General features: G+C 39.3%; 1 long non-coding RNA gene across 2 annotated transcripts in view; it reads left to right on the top strand.

The window, feature by feature from the left end:
• LOC120100053 (uncharacterized) overlaps positions 1–14304 on the top strand; it is a 57540-nt gene extending 43236 nt beyond the window's left edge. For both annotated transcript variants that reach the window (XR_010063286.1, XR_005499730.2), the window contains one exon: positions 1736–14304. This is a non-coding gene — a long non-coding RNA (uncharacterized LOC120100053). The remainder of the gene's footprint in view (positions 1–1735) is intronic.
• Positions 14305–17039: the final 2735 nt, after the last annotated feature.

Genomic DNA, 17039 nt, shown 5'->3' with positions numbered 1-17039 from the left:
TAGAACTTTCTCTCCAGTTCTTCATTTATTTAATACATATATCTTGTCAATTTTTATGTGCATTTATGTGGATTTAGGAACAGACAGTTTCTTCTGTCATATTTGCTAATATCTACATACAACCTAAAAGTGTATGAAATGTCTAACAGGCCAACATCAGTCCATGCCAAATTAATAAACCCACAACTCATGTTTTTCTATTATTCTTAAATCTCGTAGTGTGGCTCTATACAACACATGGGATAATACCAATGTTCTTTATCACAAAAAACAATTCCATGTGTGACTCTGCGTGATTTAGAATTAGAAATACTTTACATAATTTTTATCTCGTTAACCCTTCTCTACACTGGGAATTCTACTGATGCTTTAACAAGTAGATTATTATAAAGAAATTCCCAAAGATACTTCATACTACCACAAAGACATATGCTCAGTTATGCTTATTGTTGCTGAACTCATAAACCTAGAAATATTAAACAACCTGGATGTCCCTCTGATGTGGATTGCTGTTGGTATTTTCTGCTCTCTCAAGAGGGGTGCCCCACACAAGGAGTAGATCACATATTCAGGGGAGGTCAGACGAAATCTTAATTGGTCGGATAAGGCTACAGCTTGTTTTTGGGCAGTGGAAGGAAAGGTAGAGCAGAAAGCTTTAGAGAAGGAAGAGAAGGAGGGAGACAAGATGGAGGATGGAGGGAGAAAATGGAGGAAAAGGAGGTGAAGATGGAGCAGACACATGTCGCCTGGAGGAGCCAAAAGTAGCTAGGGATTTCCCAGATAGGCTGGAGGGTGTGTAGTGGGATATGTGTCCCATCTAAGCGTTCAGCTTGTAGTTACACTATTGTGGTGTGTACTCTATGCACAGGCATTTTAGGCTTGGAAGTTTACCATTATAAATTTGGCTGGTATAATATACGTCTCTAGTGTTTTCATTTCAGGGGTTTAATGGGAGCTGAGTGGGCAATAGCTGGTGTTATTCAAGCCAGCCACAGCGGGTGGATGGCCTGAAAAAACACTAGATGCAGCTCCGCAGCTCCAGCTCCGGGCATCTCAGGTTAAGCTGGTTTGGTTAGCTTAGCAAGCTATCAGTGGGAAATAGGGTAAGTCGACAGTTTGGAGCTCGCCATGGGGGGTGGGGGTGGGGCGAAACCGTTGATACTGGCACGATAGACAGATTTAGCATGGGTCCTTTTTAAAACTATATGCTACATTCCTCAACTGAAGAATGGCTAAAGAAAGGAATGTAAACACAATGGAATACTTCTCAGCTGTTAAAATAAATGACATTATGTAAATTTTATGCAAATTGGTGGAAGTAGAAAAATACTGCCAGACCCAAAAAGATAAAATATGGTATGTGTTTGCTTATATGTGGATATTAGCTGTAAAAAACAATGAAGACCAAGCTACAACCCATAGACCTACAAAGAAGATATGTATAAAGGGATTAGAAGGAACAAATGTATTTCGATATGAATGGATTTGGGTGAAAGCTTGCATGGTGAATATTAAGGCATGAAAAAGAGACTAGGAGGAGAGTCAGCTAAAATTAAGGCGCATTTGAGGAGTATTATGAAAACTAAAGAGAGTAGAAACCTCTGTATGTGTGTGTGTGTGTGTGTGTGTGTGTGTGTGTGTGTGTGTGTGTATACATACATTATCTAAATGAATTCATCAAATAATGGGAGAGACATTAGTATCCTAACTGCCATTTTTTTCCCTCCAAATGCAGCTTCCAGTACAAGGATTGAGTTATATCTAAATGAGTGACTGTCAAAGGGAGTCCCATATGAACCCCCAAACAACCCAGACTGTTGCTGAAACAATAGATTATTCTTCTCAAAGTAACAGCAAGGCACCATTGCTGAAAACAACACCCACACAACCCATTGAACATGAAGAAATAGAGCTGGTGTCTATACAGAGCCTTCATTTTTATGTGCTAGCATCCTTGGTACAGCAAGGTACTCTGTCTGCTTCCAAAAAAGAAACTTAAACACCAAGAAAACTACGAACCCTCTGATCTACGATGGTTTCTTACCTGCAAGAGGTGCTAAGGCAATGGTGGCAAAAAAAACATTGTGGGAATAATCAACCAATAAATGATTTGACTTAAGGCCCACTTCACAATTTGGAACCCATGTCCACCACTACTTGGGTGAACAAGGAGAAGAAACTAGGTAACCCAAGGATCTAGAGTAAAACCAAATAGTACTGGCCTAAAAAAAATACTGACAAAATGTTTCCTAATAATATTGTGTTATAGTCATAGATGGGTCAGTACCTTGTTTAGCCATTATCAGAGAAGATTTTTCCTGTAACAATTGAGCACAGATATGGAAACACACAGCAAGACATTACACAGAGAGTAAAAAATCTTGGAACACTCAGCCTTAAATGGGATGCCTTTATCAAACTCCTCCCTGAGAGTCAACAGAACACTGCAGGAGAGGCTGAAAGAATGGAGGCAAGAGGTGGAGGGTTTGCAGGACATCCCAAGAAAACACAGCCTTCTAAATCAACATGAGCAGATCTCATGTGAACTCAGAAAACCTGAAGCAACATGAACAGGGTTTGCCCAGGTCGGGACCAGGTCTTCTGCATATAGTGGCTTCCATTTTTGGGTTTTTATGGGATTCCTGAGTGTGCAAACAAGTGGGTCTCTGATTCTTGTGTCTTCTCATGGCTGCTTATCCTTCTGTTGGTCTATCCAGTCCAGTATTGATATGATAATTTTTATTTTATCTTATGTTTTATTTTATTAAAGTTTAATATTATCTCTTGGAAACCTATTCTTTTCTAATGAGAGATAGAAAAGGAGAGGAGCTACACCAGAGGAGAGGGAAAGGAAACCGTAATCAGGTTATATTATATGAGAAAAGAATATATTTTCCTTTGTATAAAAGGAACAATAATAATAACATAGAAAGCTCATGCTGCCTCATCATTCAAGTATTATATTTAGTATACTGTGACATTTTAATTAGCAAATCTTTAAATTTAGTTCTCTGTAGTTAATAGCTATGATTCAAACATTTTCCACTTTCATCTTCTTTCCTTTAAATCAAGCTAAATGTATTGGCAGAAATTTGGCAGAAAAAAAGGAAGTAATATTACTGTGATTTGCAGCTACCACAAGTAATTTTTAAGTTTGGTTTGCTATCTTTTCCAGAATGTATTCCTCATCCCAGAACCTACAAGGTACTTGCACAATGCTCTAGGCTCAGTCAAAATTCTCATTGTTTTCAAGTGTGGCATGGACAGTTTTGAGTCACAAGCAATAAACTCTTCTATTCTACCTTCCATAGAAATACGATTAGGCTTTTTCAGTTGGCATGCACTAGGTCATAGAATCGTGACCATATTTGAAACTTAAACTCTAGGAACTACATAAAATTGAATGAGTAAATATTATGCTTGGTGATTTTAAGTGGATGAGTAATATCCTTAGATTCTTTCCATATCATAACTCACAAATGCAATAAACAGAATTGAAAATCTATCAATAGATGTATTTGATCCCATCATTTGCCTAAGAAGGTATTAAGACACTTGATGTTTATAAATATGTCTAGAAAAGCAACAAAGAATAACAAACAATGAAGGAGTAAGGAATAAGAATATATATATATATATATATATATAGTCACAGCATTAAAAACAAACAAGGAATATATTCTGGTCTTTTGAAAAGTTTTAATCATTATTTGAACAATTTAGAAACAGATATGTAGAATTCAGGGGCAAAATTCTTTTACAATGTTCTCAGAAATACTCCAGTTGAAAAGCTGGGACCCCTCACTGAATTGTTTTCCTGCCTTTCTCTTATGCTGTATTAAATATTCTCTATGCTTGTTGAACAGTTCCTAAAGTAATTATATGCAAAATAACAGCAAGCAGTATCCAGGATAGACTTTGAAAAACCTGAAAGAAAACAGTGATTCAGTCCCTGTCACATGCTGACACGTGTTGGAATCGGAATATGATGGCAACATGCTTTCCTGGGATTGAATTTTTAGACATTAGAAAGGTATTTTAACAACTCCAGGGCTGATGGTGAGAGTGTTTTCATCATTACCAGTGAGAGATTGTGAAGGACAGCTCCACTCCAATAAAATACATGCAGTTGAGTATAAAGGGTATCTATCCGGAAATGTCATCAATAATAGAATGTAACATTTAGTGAGGCTCAAATGCACAGTGCCGACCTTTTGCTTAATAGACAAGCAGGAGACACTGGGCATATGCATAGAAGCTCCTTCAAATTTAGAAACAATATCCCTACTCATTGAATAAAAGCATGCCCCCCCCTCTCTGTGTGTGTGTGTGTGTGTGTGTGTGTGTGTGTGTGTGTGTGTTTAGTCAGCGTACTATAAATAAGGCAACCCTCCAGGTGCTAATGACTCTTGAAAATCTCAATTGCAGCCCCCCAAGGATGTTATCAATGCAAGGATGGCAGAGATCTAGGAGACCAAGTAGGCTTTTCCTTGTCTCCCCCTTGTGTGGCATGCTTCCGGAGTGATATCTCTTTGAAGGCTGGTAGTCAATGACGGCTTAAATCCTGGAAGACAGGACAACCTAAGACAGATAGAGTCCAGTATGCTGGGAATCCACTGAGGTGGGTGTCAGCAATGTTCAGGCCATGGCACCCTGGCTCCTGCTAGGCTGTCAAAATCTAAAAGCAAAAGGGTAGAGATGTAGCAGGAATGACAGGGCCTCCTCTGTATAAAGGTTGGGGGACCCTGCAGCTGTGAAAGCATCTCCTGCAGGAGGACCAAATTGAAGACTTCCTGAGACACCAACTTCCCTGCAGGAGGACCTAATTTAGGGCTGCTTGAGAGAACAATGATTGTTGGTGTAAATAGTGCTAGCCAATCAGGAACTGCTGCTTGGAATAGATACTTCCTTGGAACCAATGTGGGTGGGGTGGGTGAAGGGTGTTAAAGGAGCTTGCAGCAGTGCTCTGATGACTTTGAGACAGACAGCATTTTTCACCTGCTCCCAGTGTCTGTGCCATTGGCTCTGCATCAACTCACCCCCAACCCCATGGGCAGGAAGGGTCAGATAGGGTCAGGTGGAGAGCTGTCCAGGTCATAGGCAACCTCTCACCTAACCTCCCTCTCTTTATATGCAAGGTCTCAAGGGTAAGCCCAAGTTGATTTGCAATTCATGATCCTCCTGACTAAGCCTGCTGAATGCTGGGATTACTGGCATGTATCACCATGTCCAACTTAGAATATGCATTTTCTCAAGAACCCTGATGAATTATTTGCACATAAAACTCAATGTGAAGCAAGACTGTTCATTGTAGAAAATACTCCCTAGATGTTAATGGGTTTTTAAATCTAGGGGAACCACAAAGAAGTTTAACACAAATAGTTAATTAAAAGCAATAAAAAAGGGGCTAATATAACTTAAAGCATACAACCACTCTTTTGGATGGTAGGTATATATGAGATCTAGGCAATGACTATTATAAATAATGAATACTTAAGTTGAAATAGAGAAATACAACTAGTAATATATTTCTTCCATTTGCTTTTCAGATCAAGTAGACTTAACAAATTTAAAAGTGTACCTAGAAATTACTACTAAATCTTGTGGTTTTGTTATGTCAGTGCTAAAATAAAAAGTGTTTTCTCTAAAATGTTTGAAATTTTATAACCAAATGGCAATTTCCATCAGAGACACACAGAAACAGAGACAGAGAGACACAGGCAGAGAGAGAGAGAGAGAGAGAGAGAGAGAGAGAGAGAGAGAGAGAGAGAGAGAGAAAGAGAGAGAGAGAGCAGGTCAGAGTATACAACGGGTAAGAATGTACAAAGCAAGCAGAAAAAAAATCACAAGATTTCTAGAACAATGGAGAATATAGTATCTTAGGATTCCCTGATTTTATAGGAAGAAAATGTATTTTATACTTATTTCTGCTACAAATCATTCATAGTAGTCATGTGTTTGAATAGTCTAGAATAAATAAAATGAATAATTACAATATTTAAATTTAAACATTTCACTGATTAGGATACATATATGTTGTAATTAGCTTCGTATATAAACCTGATACAGCCTAGAGATCTCTAAAGAAATTTTAAGTGAGGAATTGCCAAAATCATATTGGCCTGTGGTGATATCTGTTAGATACTGTTGGCATTAATGATTGATGAGAGAGGTCCCAGCCCATTGTGGGCGACACCATCATTAGACAGGTGGGCTTGGGTTGTATAAGAACGTTAGCCGAACATGACAAAATGAGCAAGCTGGACAGCAATCCATCAAGCCATGTTTCTCCACGTTTCTTGCCTCTGGGTTCCTCTCTTCAATTCCTACCTTGATTTTCCTCAAGGACGGATCTGAATGAGACACATAAAGTGAAATCAACAGTTCTTCCCCAAGTTGCATTTGGTCAGAGTAATAGCAGTAAAAGGTAAACTAGGGCAATGTCTTCTTGCAATATTATATATGTACTACTCTCAATATGTATAGTAATTTCATTAAATGTTATGGAAATATTCATCTTTAAAATATTTTGATCACTGTCTTTTCCCATAGGCTTAGCAGTATTTTATTATTTTTAAGGACTATATTAATTCTCTAAGATAGTGCTGATTCTGTTTAGTTATTTGAATTTAGAATGTTAAGTCTCCTGGTGTGAACAATTGAGTTTTTAAGAGGTTTCGTTTTGTTTGTTTTTATTTAGTAAATTTTCACTGGCAAAATATGCCATTAAGCCATGATCTTACTGTGCACAATATCAAATATAAGAAGCCAACCTTAGCTATCTTCTGGTTATTGCAAGAGGGAGGAAAATTTAAGCAAGTTAGTACTTCATTTTAGCTCTGTGCACATTTGCTTTTGAATATAGCTGTTTCCAAGGATGTATCAAGCAGCCTTTGTTTGATTGGTTACTTAGGTAATTACTTCCTAAACACGATGAAGATTTTTCTTAAAGTAATGTGTTCAGGTTGTCCAAATCAGATCCAACTAGACATTGCTAGAATCTCAATGGCTGGAATTCAAGAAGTCAAACTTACTTAAGTATATCCCACATGATTCTCAAGTATATTAAAGCTTGGAAATCAGGGAGATCTTTACCTTACTATAAAGAACAGTTTCTCTTTGGAACAAAAATTATGGCATAGCAATTTAATAATCTTTGTCTTCTGAATTTCTGTATCATTATAAGGGAACTATTCTAGAATACCCATGGAAATTATTGAGAGCTAATTTTTGATAGTTTTGTAAGGATTAAGATGTATTGCAGCATGAGGCAAATATTGACCTCAGTGCTGGCCTATTATTCATCCATTACTTGTGTTCATCTTCTTTGCCACAGCAGGAGACATCTGACACGTCTCTACCTGTGGCCACATCGCTTTAGCCATTTACCTGGAATACATGGGAGGAATTGGAAAGCAGCAGTATTGATGGGAAGAAGAGTAGAAAAATTGATTTATATAGCAAGGTAAATAGCTAGCGTTTAAAAAAATCAAATGACACTTTAAGAAAGTAACTTGAATCATAAAACCAAAAAACAAAACAAGCGAAACCAAGCAAGTTTGATTTGTGATGGAAGTCTTATCAGCAGAGGTCAACCAACCTTTATGGAATGGGTGAATTTGTATTCCAGGGAAATGACATATATTCATCTCACTGAATACACATATTCTAGTAGGCACTCCTATAGAGAAAAAGTTTACAGTAAAGAAAGAAAAACAGGGCTGACAACAAGCATGGGCTCCTAACTGTGTCTCCTGGGAAAATAACCAAAAATAGCTCTTTGTTTTAAGTAAAACTGAGCAGAAGTAGGAGATTTCCTATGACCTTTAAAGTGATAGAGTCCCATGGGTGAGGCAGGTCGAGAAGGGCACGAAGAGGCTTGGCTTGGACAAAAGCCTGCAGATCTTCCTCATCCAACGTAAGGCAGATTCATAAGTCACAACTCACTCTTATTGTAAAGAACAGAACACAGCAGATAGGTAGGATTTTTTTGGTTTTGTTTGGCTTTGATTTTTCTATTTTAGAGGTTGATTGATTATATTCTGTTTTGAATAATTTATATTTGATATGACTTAATCTTTCCTTTATTAAAATCAGCAAAGTAGTGCCAAAGAGATGGCTTAGTGAGTTAGTCTGATTCGTTTGAGTTGGCAAGACGACAAGACTTAAAATCATCTGTGAGGAGTCCCCAATGAGGGACTGCCTTCATCAGGTTGGCCTGTGACCATGGTGGCTGGTTGTCTTGATGTCATTACTGATGTGAGAGAACCAACTCTAAAAGTGTCCAGAGTCACTCTCTAGGTGTGGGTTCTGGTAAAAAATGATCTCAACACTGAAAACCATGTATTATTCCTTTCTCTCTCTTGCTCTTAAATGTAGATGTGACTAACAATTTCAAGTTTCTGCCTGAACTTTGCTAAAATGATGGACTCTAGTCTGGAATTGTCCCTTAAAGCTGCTTCAGTGACAGTATTGTATCATCGGAATAGGAAAAGACACAGGGCTCTTGACACCATGTCAGACGATTTGAGTTCTCCCCCATCACCAACACAGTAGAAAGGGAGAGCTGGTTGCCAGAGTTGTCTGGTGATCTACAAATGCACACCACAGCAGAGACATACATATAAAGAAATAAATGTAAAATAATTTATATCATCTATAAAAACATCCATCAAAAAAGAATTCTTTAAAAAATTTTATTTGTCTATATCCATTATCCATGACACTGTGTTGTACAAGAGCATTTTCATACATGAAGGTACCAAACTTCGAAACTTAACCTCCATACTCCACCTTTCCCCATTCTCCACACCTCCCTTCTCCATTGTTCCTCTAGAAAGTTTGGCTTCTAACACACACACACACACACACACACACACACACACACACATCACAGACCTAATTTATTCAATATGATTATCTCAACTGATCTGTTTTCTGCAAATGACATGAGCTTGCTATGGCTGAAAAGTAAACAACAATATATATATATGTATTATTGTTTATATACCCCATTTCTTTATGCTTCCCTCTGCTGATGGACATCTGTGTTTGTTCTACAATTTAGCTACTGAGAATAGAATACATGGTCCCTTGAATTCTGTGCTGTCATTCTCAGAAGCACAATGAAGACTCTCTCAGGAGGAAGATTTTTCTCTTAGCCTTCTACAGCCTTACCCTGACTTCTACTCACAGGAGCCTGACTTTCTCTAATGGTGCTTGATGGGCATCTAGGAAATCTGATTTCATCTTTACATAAAGCTGCTGCCAAGAAGTCACCAGTGTACGGCATGACAGGCAGCAAAGTGGAGGAGAGGAACTGACCGTCAAGTCACTCTGAGGTTTCCCTGGTGGTACTTCGGACTAACTTTTGTGTGCGCTGCTCCCAACTGATCAGCCTTAAAGGAGATATGCCTGGCTGTCAATCCCTGATGCTTGATTTCCACAGCTACAGAGTTCCAGTGAGATGCTGGGGAGTGTCACTTACACAGAAAGGCACTCACATTACCTCCAGACATTTCTATTCCCCTAATAGGATATGAAAGTGCGGATTAACGCCTTTTGCATAGCATTAAAAGCCTGAGAAGGAGAAGCCTTGTTTTGGCCACAAGGGGCCTCCTCCTCATTTCTGCTCTCTGCTGCCTCAGCTAATTACTTTCCTTCCTTTCACACTTGAAAGATGAGTTTTGACTTCACAGAAAATGAATTTAAAACAGAGAGTTGGTGTAGCCTCCACAGTTTGGATGGTTGCCATGGTGCGCTGTTTCACCTGTAATTGAAAGTCAGACAACATGTGGCTTCCAAAAAAAATGGAAAACTCTTTCTGTTTGATTCCCAAAAGGCTAATACTAACAGCTGCTAAAGAGAGACGAAATGACCGACACCAGAAGGCCAAATAAGTAAAAGTTTGTGGAACTTAGTTAAGAGTCACCCCTGTGTAACCATGAAGAGCAAGGATTCCTTTTAGAATTTGTCTTTATCTGTCCCGGAGCCAGGTATATGATTGACAGGTGCCGCCATAACTTCAAGCTTTATAGGCGAGAAGAGCCATGCAATATTAACCACCCTTGGTATTATTATCAACTAATGTTTGTGACTGATAAAGAATCAGGCACGGAGGCTAAATTTACTAAATGCCTAATATAGATTATTCTGTTACATCCTGGCAAATTTAGTAAAGTTTAATAGTGGGGTGCACGCTTAACATGGTAAGAATGAAATTACTGGCTTAATATTATTTATTTAGACAGGAGATCTTAGAAAAAATATAATTTGTCTGGTCAGGAGTCATTTTCATTCTCTTTAAAAGATTCATTTCTTCTTACGTTTTATGTGTATGAGTGCTCCACCTGCATGCAAGGCAGGTGCCCAAACAGGTCAGGAGATGGTGAAGCATCCTCTGTCATTAGAATTAATAAGGTTGTGGGTACCATGTAAGCAATGGGCACAGAACCAGGGGTTTCTCTAAGAGTAGGAAGTATTCTTAACTGGTGAGTTATCTCACCCCCCAGAAGTAAATTTCTCAAAAAATTAATTCTTGAAATACATAAAAACACATAAAGAGCCCAACAGAGCCCCCAAGCAACAGATTTTACAAACACCCAACAACGTCCCTATAAGGAATGCTTAAAGGTCAAGAAGCCCTATCCATAAGGCCTTAGTTCACCTTTCCCCCCGAACACTTTCATGTGGAGACAAAAGGGTTATTCAAAGACATTAAAATACATGGACATAGAGGGCAGGGAAAGGAAGGATACTTTTTGGACATGCTCGGCAATGGGGCCAACTGCTGCTTCACAGTGTAAGCCTTTGCTTATCTAAGTTTCTCCGTTTTGAAAGATGCCTTTCAGTTGTTGGACTCCAGGACTGACCTCACCTCATGAGAACTCACCCTACTCCTGGAATCTAAACTGATTCCTGCTCCTTCCCTGGAACCTTGTTTTATGACCTCCAAAGGAATAGAGATTTGTAGACAATCTGCTACCCAGGGAATGTAGGTCCCGCCAAGACCCACTCGCCTCCTTTTCCAGTCTTAGACCTTGCCTCCCTGCAGCAGGATCGCCACACTCTCTTCTCAGTGGAACGAGAGGATTGGGAATTAGGCTGTGAGGAAAAGTATGCCGTAAAGTTACCAGCTTAATTAAGTCATTACAGTTTTTAGGGTTTTTTAAATACAGGCAATTTGAATGTATAATTGAGTCTGAGCACAGCCTGGTCCCGTGTTTTCTTTGGTCTGCTCAGAAGCAGATTGTGAATGGAAACAGCAGGGATAGCATCCTGTGCAAAGAGCAGGTTCCTTATTTTCCCTGGAGCTCAGACACGAGTTTATGAACCATTTTCTGGTTCGTCTAGGGGTAAGGGAACAAGATGACAGGCTCAGAGGACAGCCCCAGGAGTAGTGTTTTTCTTGACTCTGAGCGTCTCCCTGATGGTTCTAGGAATCACATCTGACTTACGCTTCAGTAGAGCCGGCTACAGAATACGCTTCGGGAATGTTCTCTTTAGAAAAAAAATGATTCTGAGCTGAGCCCTGAGGTCAGTTAGGAAACCAAAGGGAAAGATTACAACTCAATGCTCTTCGAGTCTGAGTAGCAGAGGATAAGGTCAATTTAAATCTCCCTTTGGGAGAGACATACTTGTGGGAAAAGTAGAAAAGGCCACTAACCTAGCTTCACTAGGTTAGCGACTTGCCTGTGCTCTAAGTACCACCCATGACTTTGCAGACATGGTAATTTTACCATGCCTTCCTTCAAGCATGTCATGGTTTTGTTTTAGAAACATTTCAGAGGATTATCTTGTAACTCAGATGAACTGTCTTGCCCAGTGCCCACTGCACAAGTAAATATGCAGACAGAGAAGAGCTGAAGGTTGGAGGAGAAAGGGTTGTGAGTGCTGATACATGTTTCCATCTGTCGACAATCGCATCTACTCCCTTTAAGACCCGTTCAGGATGAGAGAGTTGATGTGGGCTGGCAGAAATGAGATTGAGCTTGACCTGGGATCGATGCCAGCCTATCAGTGAAGAGAAAAACCTCAGAAAACAAGAAAAACACATACATTTAAAACTTACACACCCGTCTTCTAATGTCTCCATATAAATGACTATGGAGACTTTTGTGGGATTAGAATCTGAATCTTCTAGTTTCTGATACAAGTCTATGTAAACTAGGATTGCAATTTGACTTGCATTTGAAGCTGGGACTGTCTGGCTTCTCAAACTGTAGCATCCAGGGAAATGATTTGTAAACTCCCAAGCACGCGAACACGATCTCTTCCCTCCTAAACGTTACTTGATTAAATCTTACTTTATGTAAATTCAGTGTGAGAACTTGGATTTCTTGAAATAAAACGTGCACCATCGCCATCGAGTATATTTTAAACAGATTCCCTAATGAGCTTAAATTCTTGAATTAAAAGGAAACTATGATGAACGCACAGAGCTCCGAGTAAATACCGAGTCCTGCATTATGCAGAGATAATCAGATGGGAAAGATGTGGTTGTGGAGGCAAGAATGAATGCCAAATGCATGAGTTAGGTTCCAGTTCTAAATAATGTTTCCCTGGAATATGTTTACATGCAGTAGGGAAGTTCTTGGTGGATCGCCTGAAAATAGGGCTAGTGTTTTTTGCGGATGGTGGGTTTGGTCTGTTGATGTTTGTTTTAGATGGCCATGTTTATGCCTTGCTGTGAAGAATACTGGAAAGCAAACTCTCTGTGACAAATTGGATCTTGGACAGACAGGCTGGGTAGGTACCGTTAAATCTGTAAGGGCTCGATTTCTCTGTCTCTGACACTCATTCCTTCATTGCCAACCCCAGGTATGATCAAGTCATACAAAAAAACATGTGGTGGTGTTCTTTGGCTTTCTCGTACAAAATTCATAGAAATTCATTCATTCATTATTCATTATTCATATAAAAATTAATTCATATTTTTCCACATGTACATCGGCAGCTCCTCAGATTTCCGAGTATCACTCTTTCATCATAAGGTCATTAAACCCCACAATTCTGAGGCGTTATTGAAGCTAGGTTAGTAACTTGCCCTTTAATGTTGTAAAGTACACCTGTGTTGATAGCAAAATATGACTGGTCTAAATACTGAAAGGGACCTATATTTCTACCTTAAGGGCTTATTAAAAAATATAGGTTCATCAGATCCATAGGTGGCAGTAAATCTGATGCCTCTAGTCTAAACCGAAGATATCACGTTGAGGGTCTGTGACCACGAGGACCAAATTGCCTGTGAGAAGTACAATAGGTATTCTAGACATGTTTGTCAGGAAGTCACAGGGTACTGGTTTCTGGCTCAATGAGGCCTTGAGTCAGCTTAGTAGGAAACATGGGCTATGGGCAGTAAGACAAGGTTAAGTGCATTAGACGCCTATCCAACCCTTCTTAAGCTCTTTGGCTAAAAACTAGACATATTCCAGGTGCCCAGTGGATGGCTACGTAAATAAGATTTTAAAGGATGGGCTCTGCCAGCTCACAAAGTCTTATGCTAGGGAAAACATAAAGATATGGCCTTGAGGTGCTTGGCCATGAGCTTTGAATTTATCTTACATAACCAGGTCATGACTGGAGAGGGGGGAATTCAGCTTCCTATAATGCTCTGTTGCATGTCTTAACATTTGTAAAGAAGGCCCTAAGGGAAGGAAGTTCTTTATAAATGCTATAGATTTCTGGGCTGCCTCTCTTCAGGTATAGTCCTTTGAGATCAGGTAATCAAGAAGAATGGGGTAGTTTAGAAACATCTCTATAAGGAAATGGGTGACTGGAATGGTTTGCAGATCCGCCTTGGAACAGTTATGTTAGACATATGCAGTCATGACTTGATTATCAACCTATGGTGTGTACAAATAAAGTGGATCTTGCATGCATAAAAGAGAGGCTCACAGGGCTGCGTGCAGATAGAATTCCTAAAATAGATCTTTGTTGTTGCCAATACCTGTAGTATTGGAGACTGGAAAGAGATACTCTCCTTTGTAGTCTTCATTGGATCTTTATATATTTTTTATCTTTTTTCTCTTTTGAAGAAATAACCCAACTTACTACTATATGTAAGGTAGCCTAGAAAGCCATTTGATCGATGTTAAAATAAGTTGAACAGTCTGTACTAAATTCAAAGTGGAAGTTCAAGTGCGAAGCCACAGTGTTTATAAAATTACAGATAAAAAAGGAAAAAGAAGATGAACGAAAGAAAGAACAGGTGGGAGAAAATCAAACCAAACCAAACCAAGCCAGGAACAACGACAGCAACAGCAACAACAACAATAAAAAATTCAAAACACCGGAATGCTTTAATCACGGAGGTGGAGGGTGGTGGGTGGGGGTGGCATTCTCTGGAGAATGAAAGAAATGTATTCTTCTTACAGAAATCCTCCTTTAGTAGAACTAGCATGTAAATTGTTAGAACTGGGAAAAGAAACAAACAGGAACTACGTTGAGTGAGCTTGCCCAGTTGCCAACAGACTTTTTATGTCCTATTGTGTGTGTGCCCTAGACTCAAATCACTCATTGCGTGCTTTTAACCTGGATATACATGAAATCCATGAAATTACGAATGATGCGGGAGATGCAATTAGAGGTAATACTTGAACATACGGTAAATGAATGTGAAAAGGAATACCGGAGGTAAAAAGGTTTAAATTAGTAATGGAGTGACAGACATGGGCAATGGAAAAACTAACCAGAAGTAAATGAGAAAAATGAGAAAAATGTATGGGAACCTGTACTCCCGCAACCCACATCAAATAAAATTAGAGATGACACAACATTTCATAGGATAGAGCACAGGGAGATAATGTAAGATAAAATGTTAAAGCAGGCTAGAGAAAGAGGCAAACGGAAAAGTCCGTGAGTAAACCCAAACTAAGGATTAAGGAGGAAATCTTATGAAACCCAATCACGAGCAAGATAATTAAAACTATAATTCAAAGAGATGGGAGTCACGGAAGGGCTTCCAGGGGAGAAGAGCCACCTAGGTTAGTGTCAACCAAGCTAATGATGGATCGCTCCTGTTAAACCTGTAATTAGTAAGAGATTCAAGGCTCACCTTTCATAAACACATGACTGGCTATTGTCATTCACCGACCATCATCCTTGAAATTAATCGAAGTGAGTAAGAAGTTTGTTCTTACAGGCATCTTATTCCTTTAGCTTCAGTTTGGAGTACAGACTGCTAGGTGTGAATCTGACTCCTTCACCTAGGACCTAGGCTGTCTATATTTAACTGGCCACACTCCTGGTTCAGTTCAGGTGATTTGCACATATGCCGCATTTCTGTTGCTCATTTCTGTGGATACAAAAATCTCTTTATTGCTTTCTGCCTCCCTCTCAGGACACCTCCTCTACAACTTTTCTTTGTAAGACCAGCTAATTATACAGTTTTTCTTCTCTCAAAAACATGACATTATTTTAATTGCTTGCTCCAAAAAACTAAAATGTGTTATCCTAAACAGAGATGCAATGTGCTAATTAGTACCCCCTTTTCAAGTTGGGGTGATCTAACATCTTTGAAGAGACAGGAATAGAGAATGGGAGTGACTTCAGGTAAGTCTTGTAATTATGTGTCCATGTAGATTGGGGTTTGAAACAACTTTCAAGTTGAGTGGTGATATTTAAAATATATTTGAAAAGGAACTTCTTGGAATATTATATATACATATGTATATAGTATATATATTCACACACATATATTATATATATATGTATGTATTATGGTGGACTAAGTGGAAAATGTTCATCGTAGCTCAGATATTTGAACACATGGCCCCCAGTTTTTGGAGAAAAGGTCATGAGGAAGTTCGACCTTGATGGAGAAAATAGAACATTAGGGCAATCTTTGAGGGTTCATGGCTTGGCTTCACATCTAGTTTATGCTCTCTTTGTGTTTATGGGTAAAGATGTGGTTTCTCAGTTTCCTGATCCTGCTACAACGTGTTCCATTTGCCACCATGCCTTCCCATCACAGAGGACTCTCAACTTCTGGAAAAGTAGATCATAATAAACCATTTGCTATAAGTTGCCTTTGGTCATGATATTTTATCACAGCAACAGGAAAATAATATGTTTACATATGCAAATGAACTGAGGCACGAAGTGAAATACTGGTGTCTAGAATTTGATAGTATAGGAGTAGTTATATTATCTAGCATTAGGTCCTGGGACTGTGATTTTATCTATGAGCAAAATGTCGTCTTTGTTTGCTGAAGCATTCACAGTAGGTCTCTGATTCATGTTGTCTCTTCTAAAATCTCACTTTCTAGCATTCTACACATGGTTCTCCTTTTCCTGCAATATTGAATTAAATGGACCAAATTACTGTCAATGGAAAATCTGTTTTAGAATACAGTTGCGATAATTAAAATGTCTTCAAGAAAAAAAGGCCATCCGGAGAGCTCCTTATCATGGGATCCATCCCACCTGCATACACCAAACCCTGACAGTATTGCTGATGCCAAGAAGTGCTTGCAGACAGGGGCCTAGTAAAGCCATCCTCCAAGAGGCTCTGCCAACACCTGACTAAGACAGATGCAGGTACTCACAGTCAACTTGGGGACTGGGGACCCCAAGGGAAGAGTTAGGGGAAGGACTGAAGAAGCTGAAGGGGATTGAAACTCCACAGGAAGAACATTATCTACTAACTGGACCCCTCAGAGCTCCCATGGGCTAAATTACCAACCAACAAAAATACATGGGTTAGGTCATGGCTGCTGCTACATGGAGGGCTGCCTTATCTGGAATCCATGGAAGAAGAGGAGCTTGGTCCTGTGGAGGCTTGTGGTAGCAGCAAAGGAAGATGCTAGAGGGGTGAGGCGGGAGTGGGTGGGTGGGTGAGCACCCTCTTAGAGGTGAAGCAAAGGAGGATGGGGTAGAGGGTTTGTGGAGGGGAGACTGGGAAGAGGGACAACATTTGAAATGTAAATAAATAAAATCATTCATAATAAAAGTAATTCAAGAAAAGGTTTAGATGGATCTACTCTGCCTCTCAGTTGTATTACTGACTTTGAGACTAGAGGACAGTTGATTTTCAATAG

Source organism: Rattus norvegicus, chromosome 1 (genome assembly GCF_036323735.1).
Source record: "Rattus norvegicus strain BN/NHsdMcwi chromosome 1, GRCr8, whole genome shotgun sequence".
NCBI lineage: Eukaryota > Metazoa > Chordata > Mammalia > Rodentia > Muridae > Rattus > Rattus norvegicus.
This window is presented reverse-complemented; position numbering and strand designations above follow the sequence as displayed.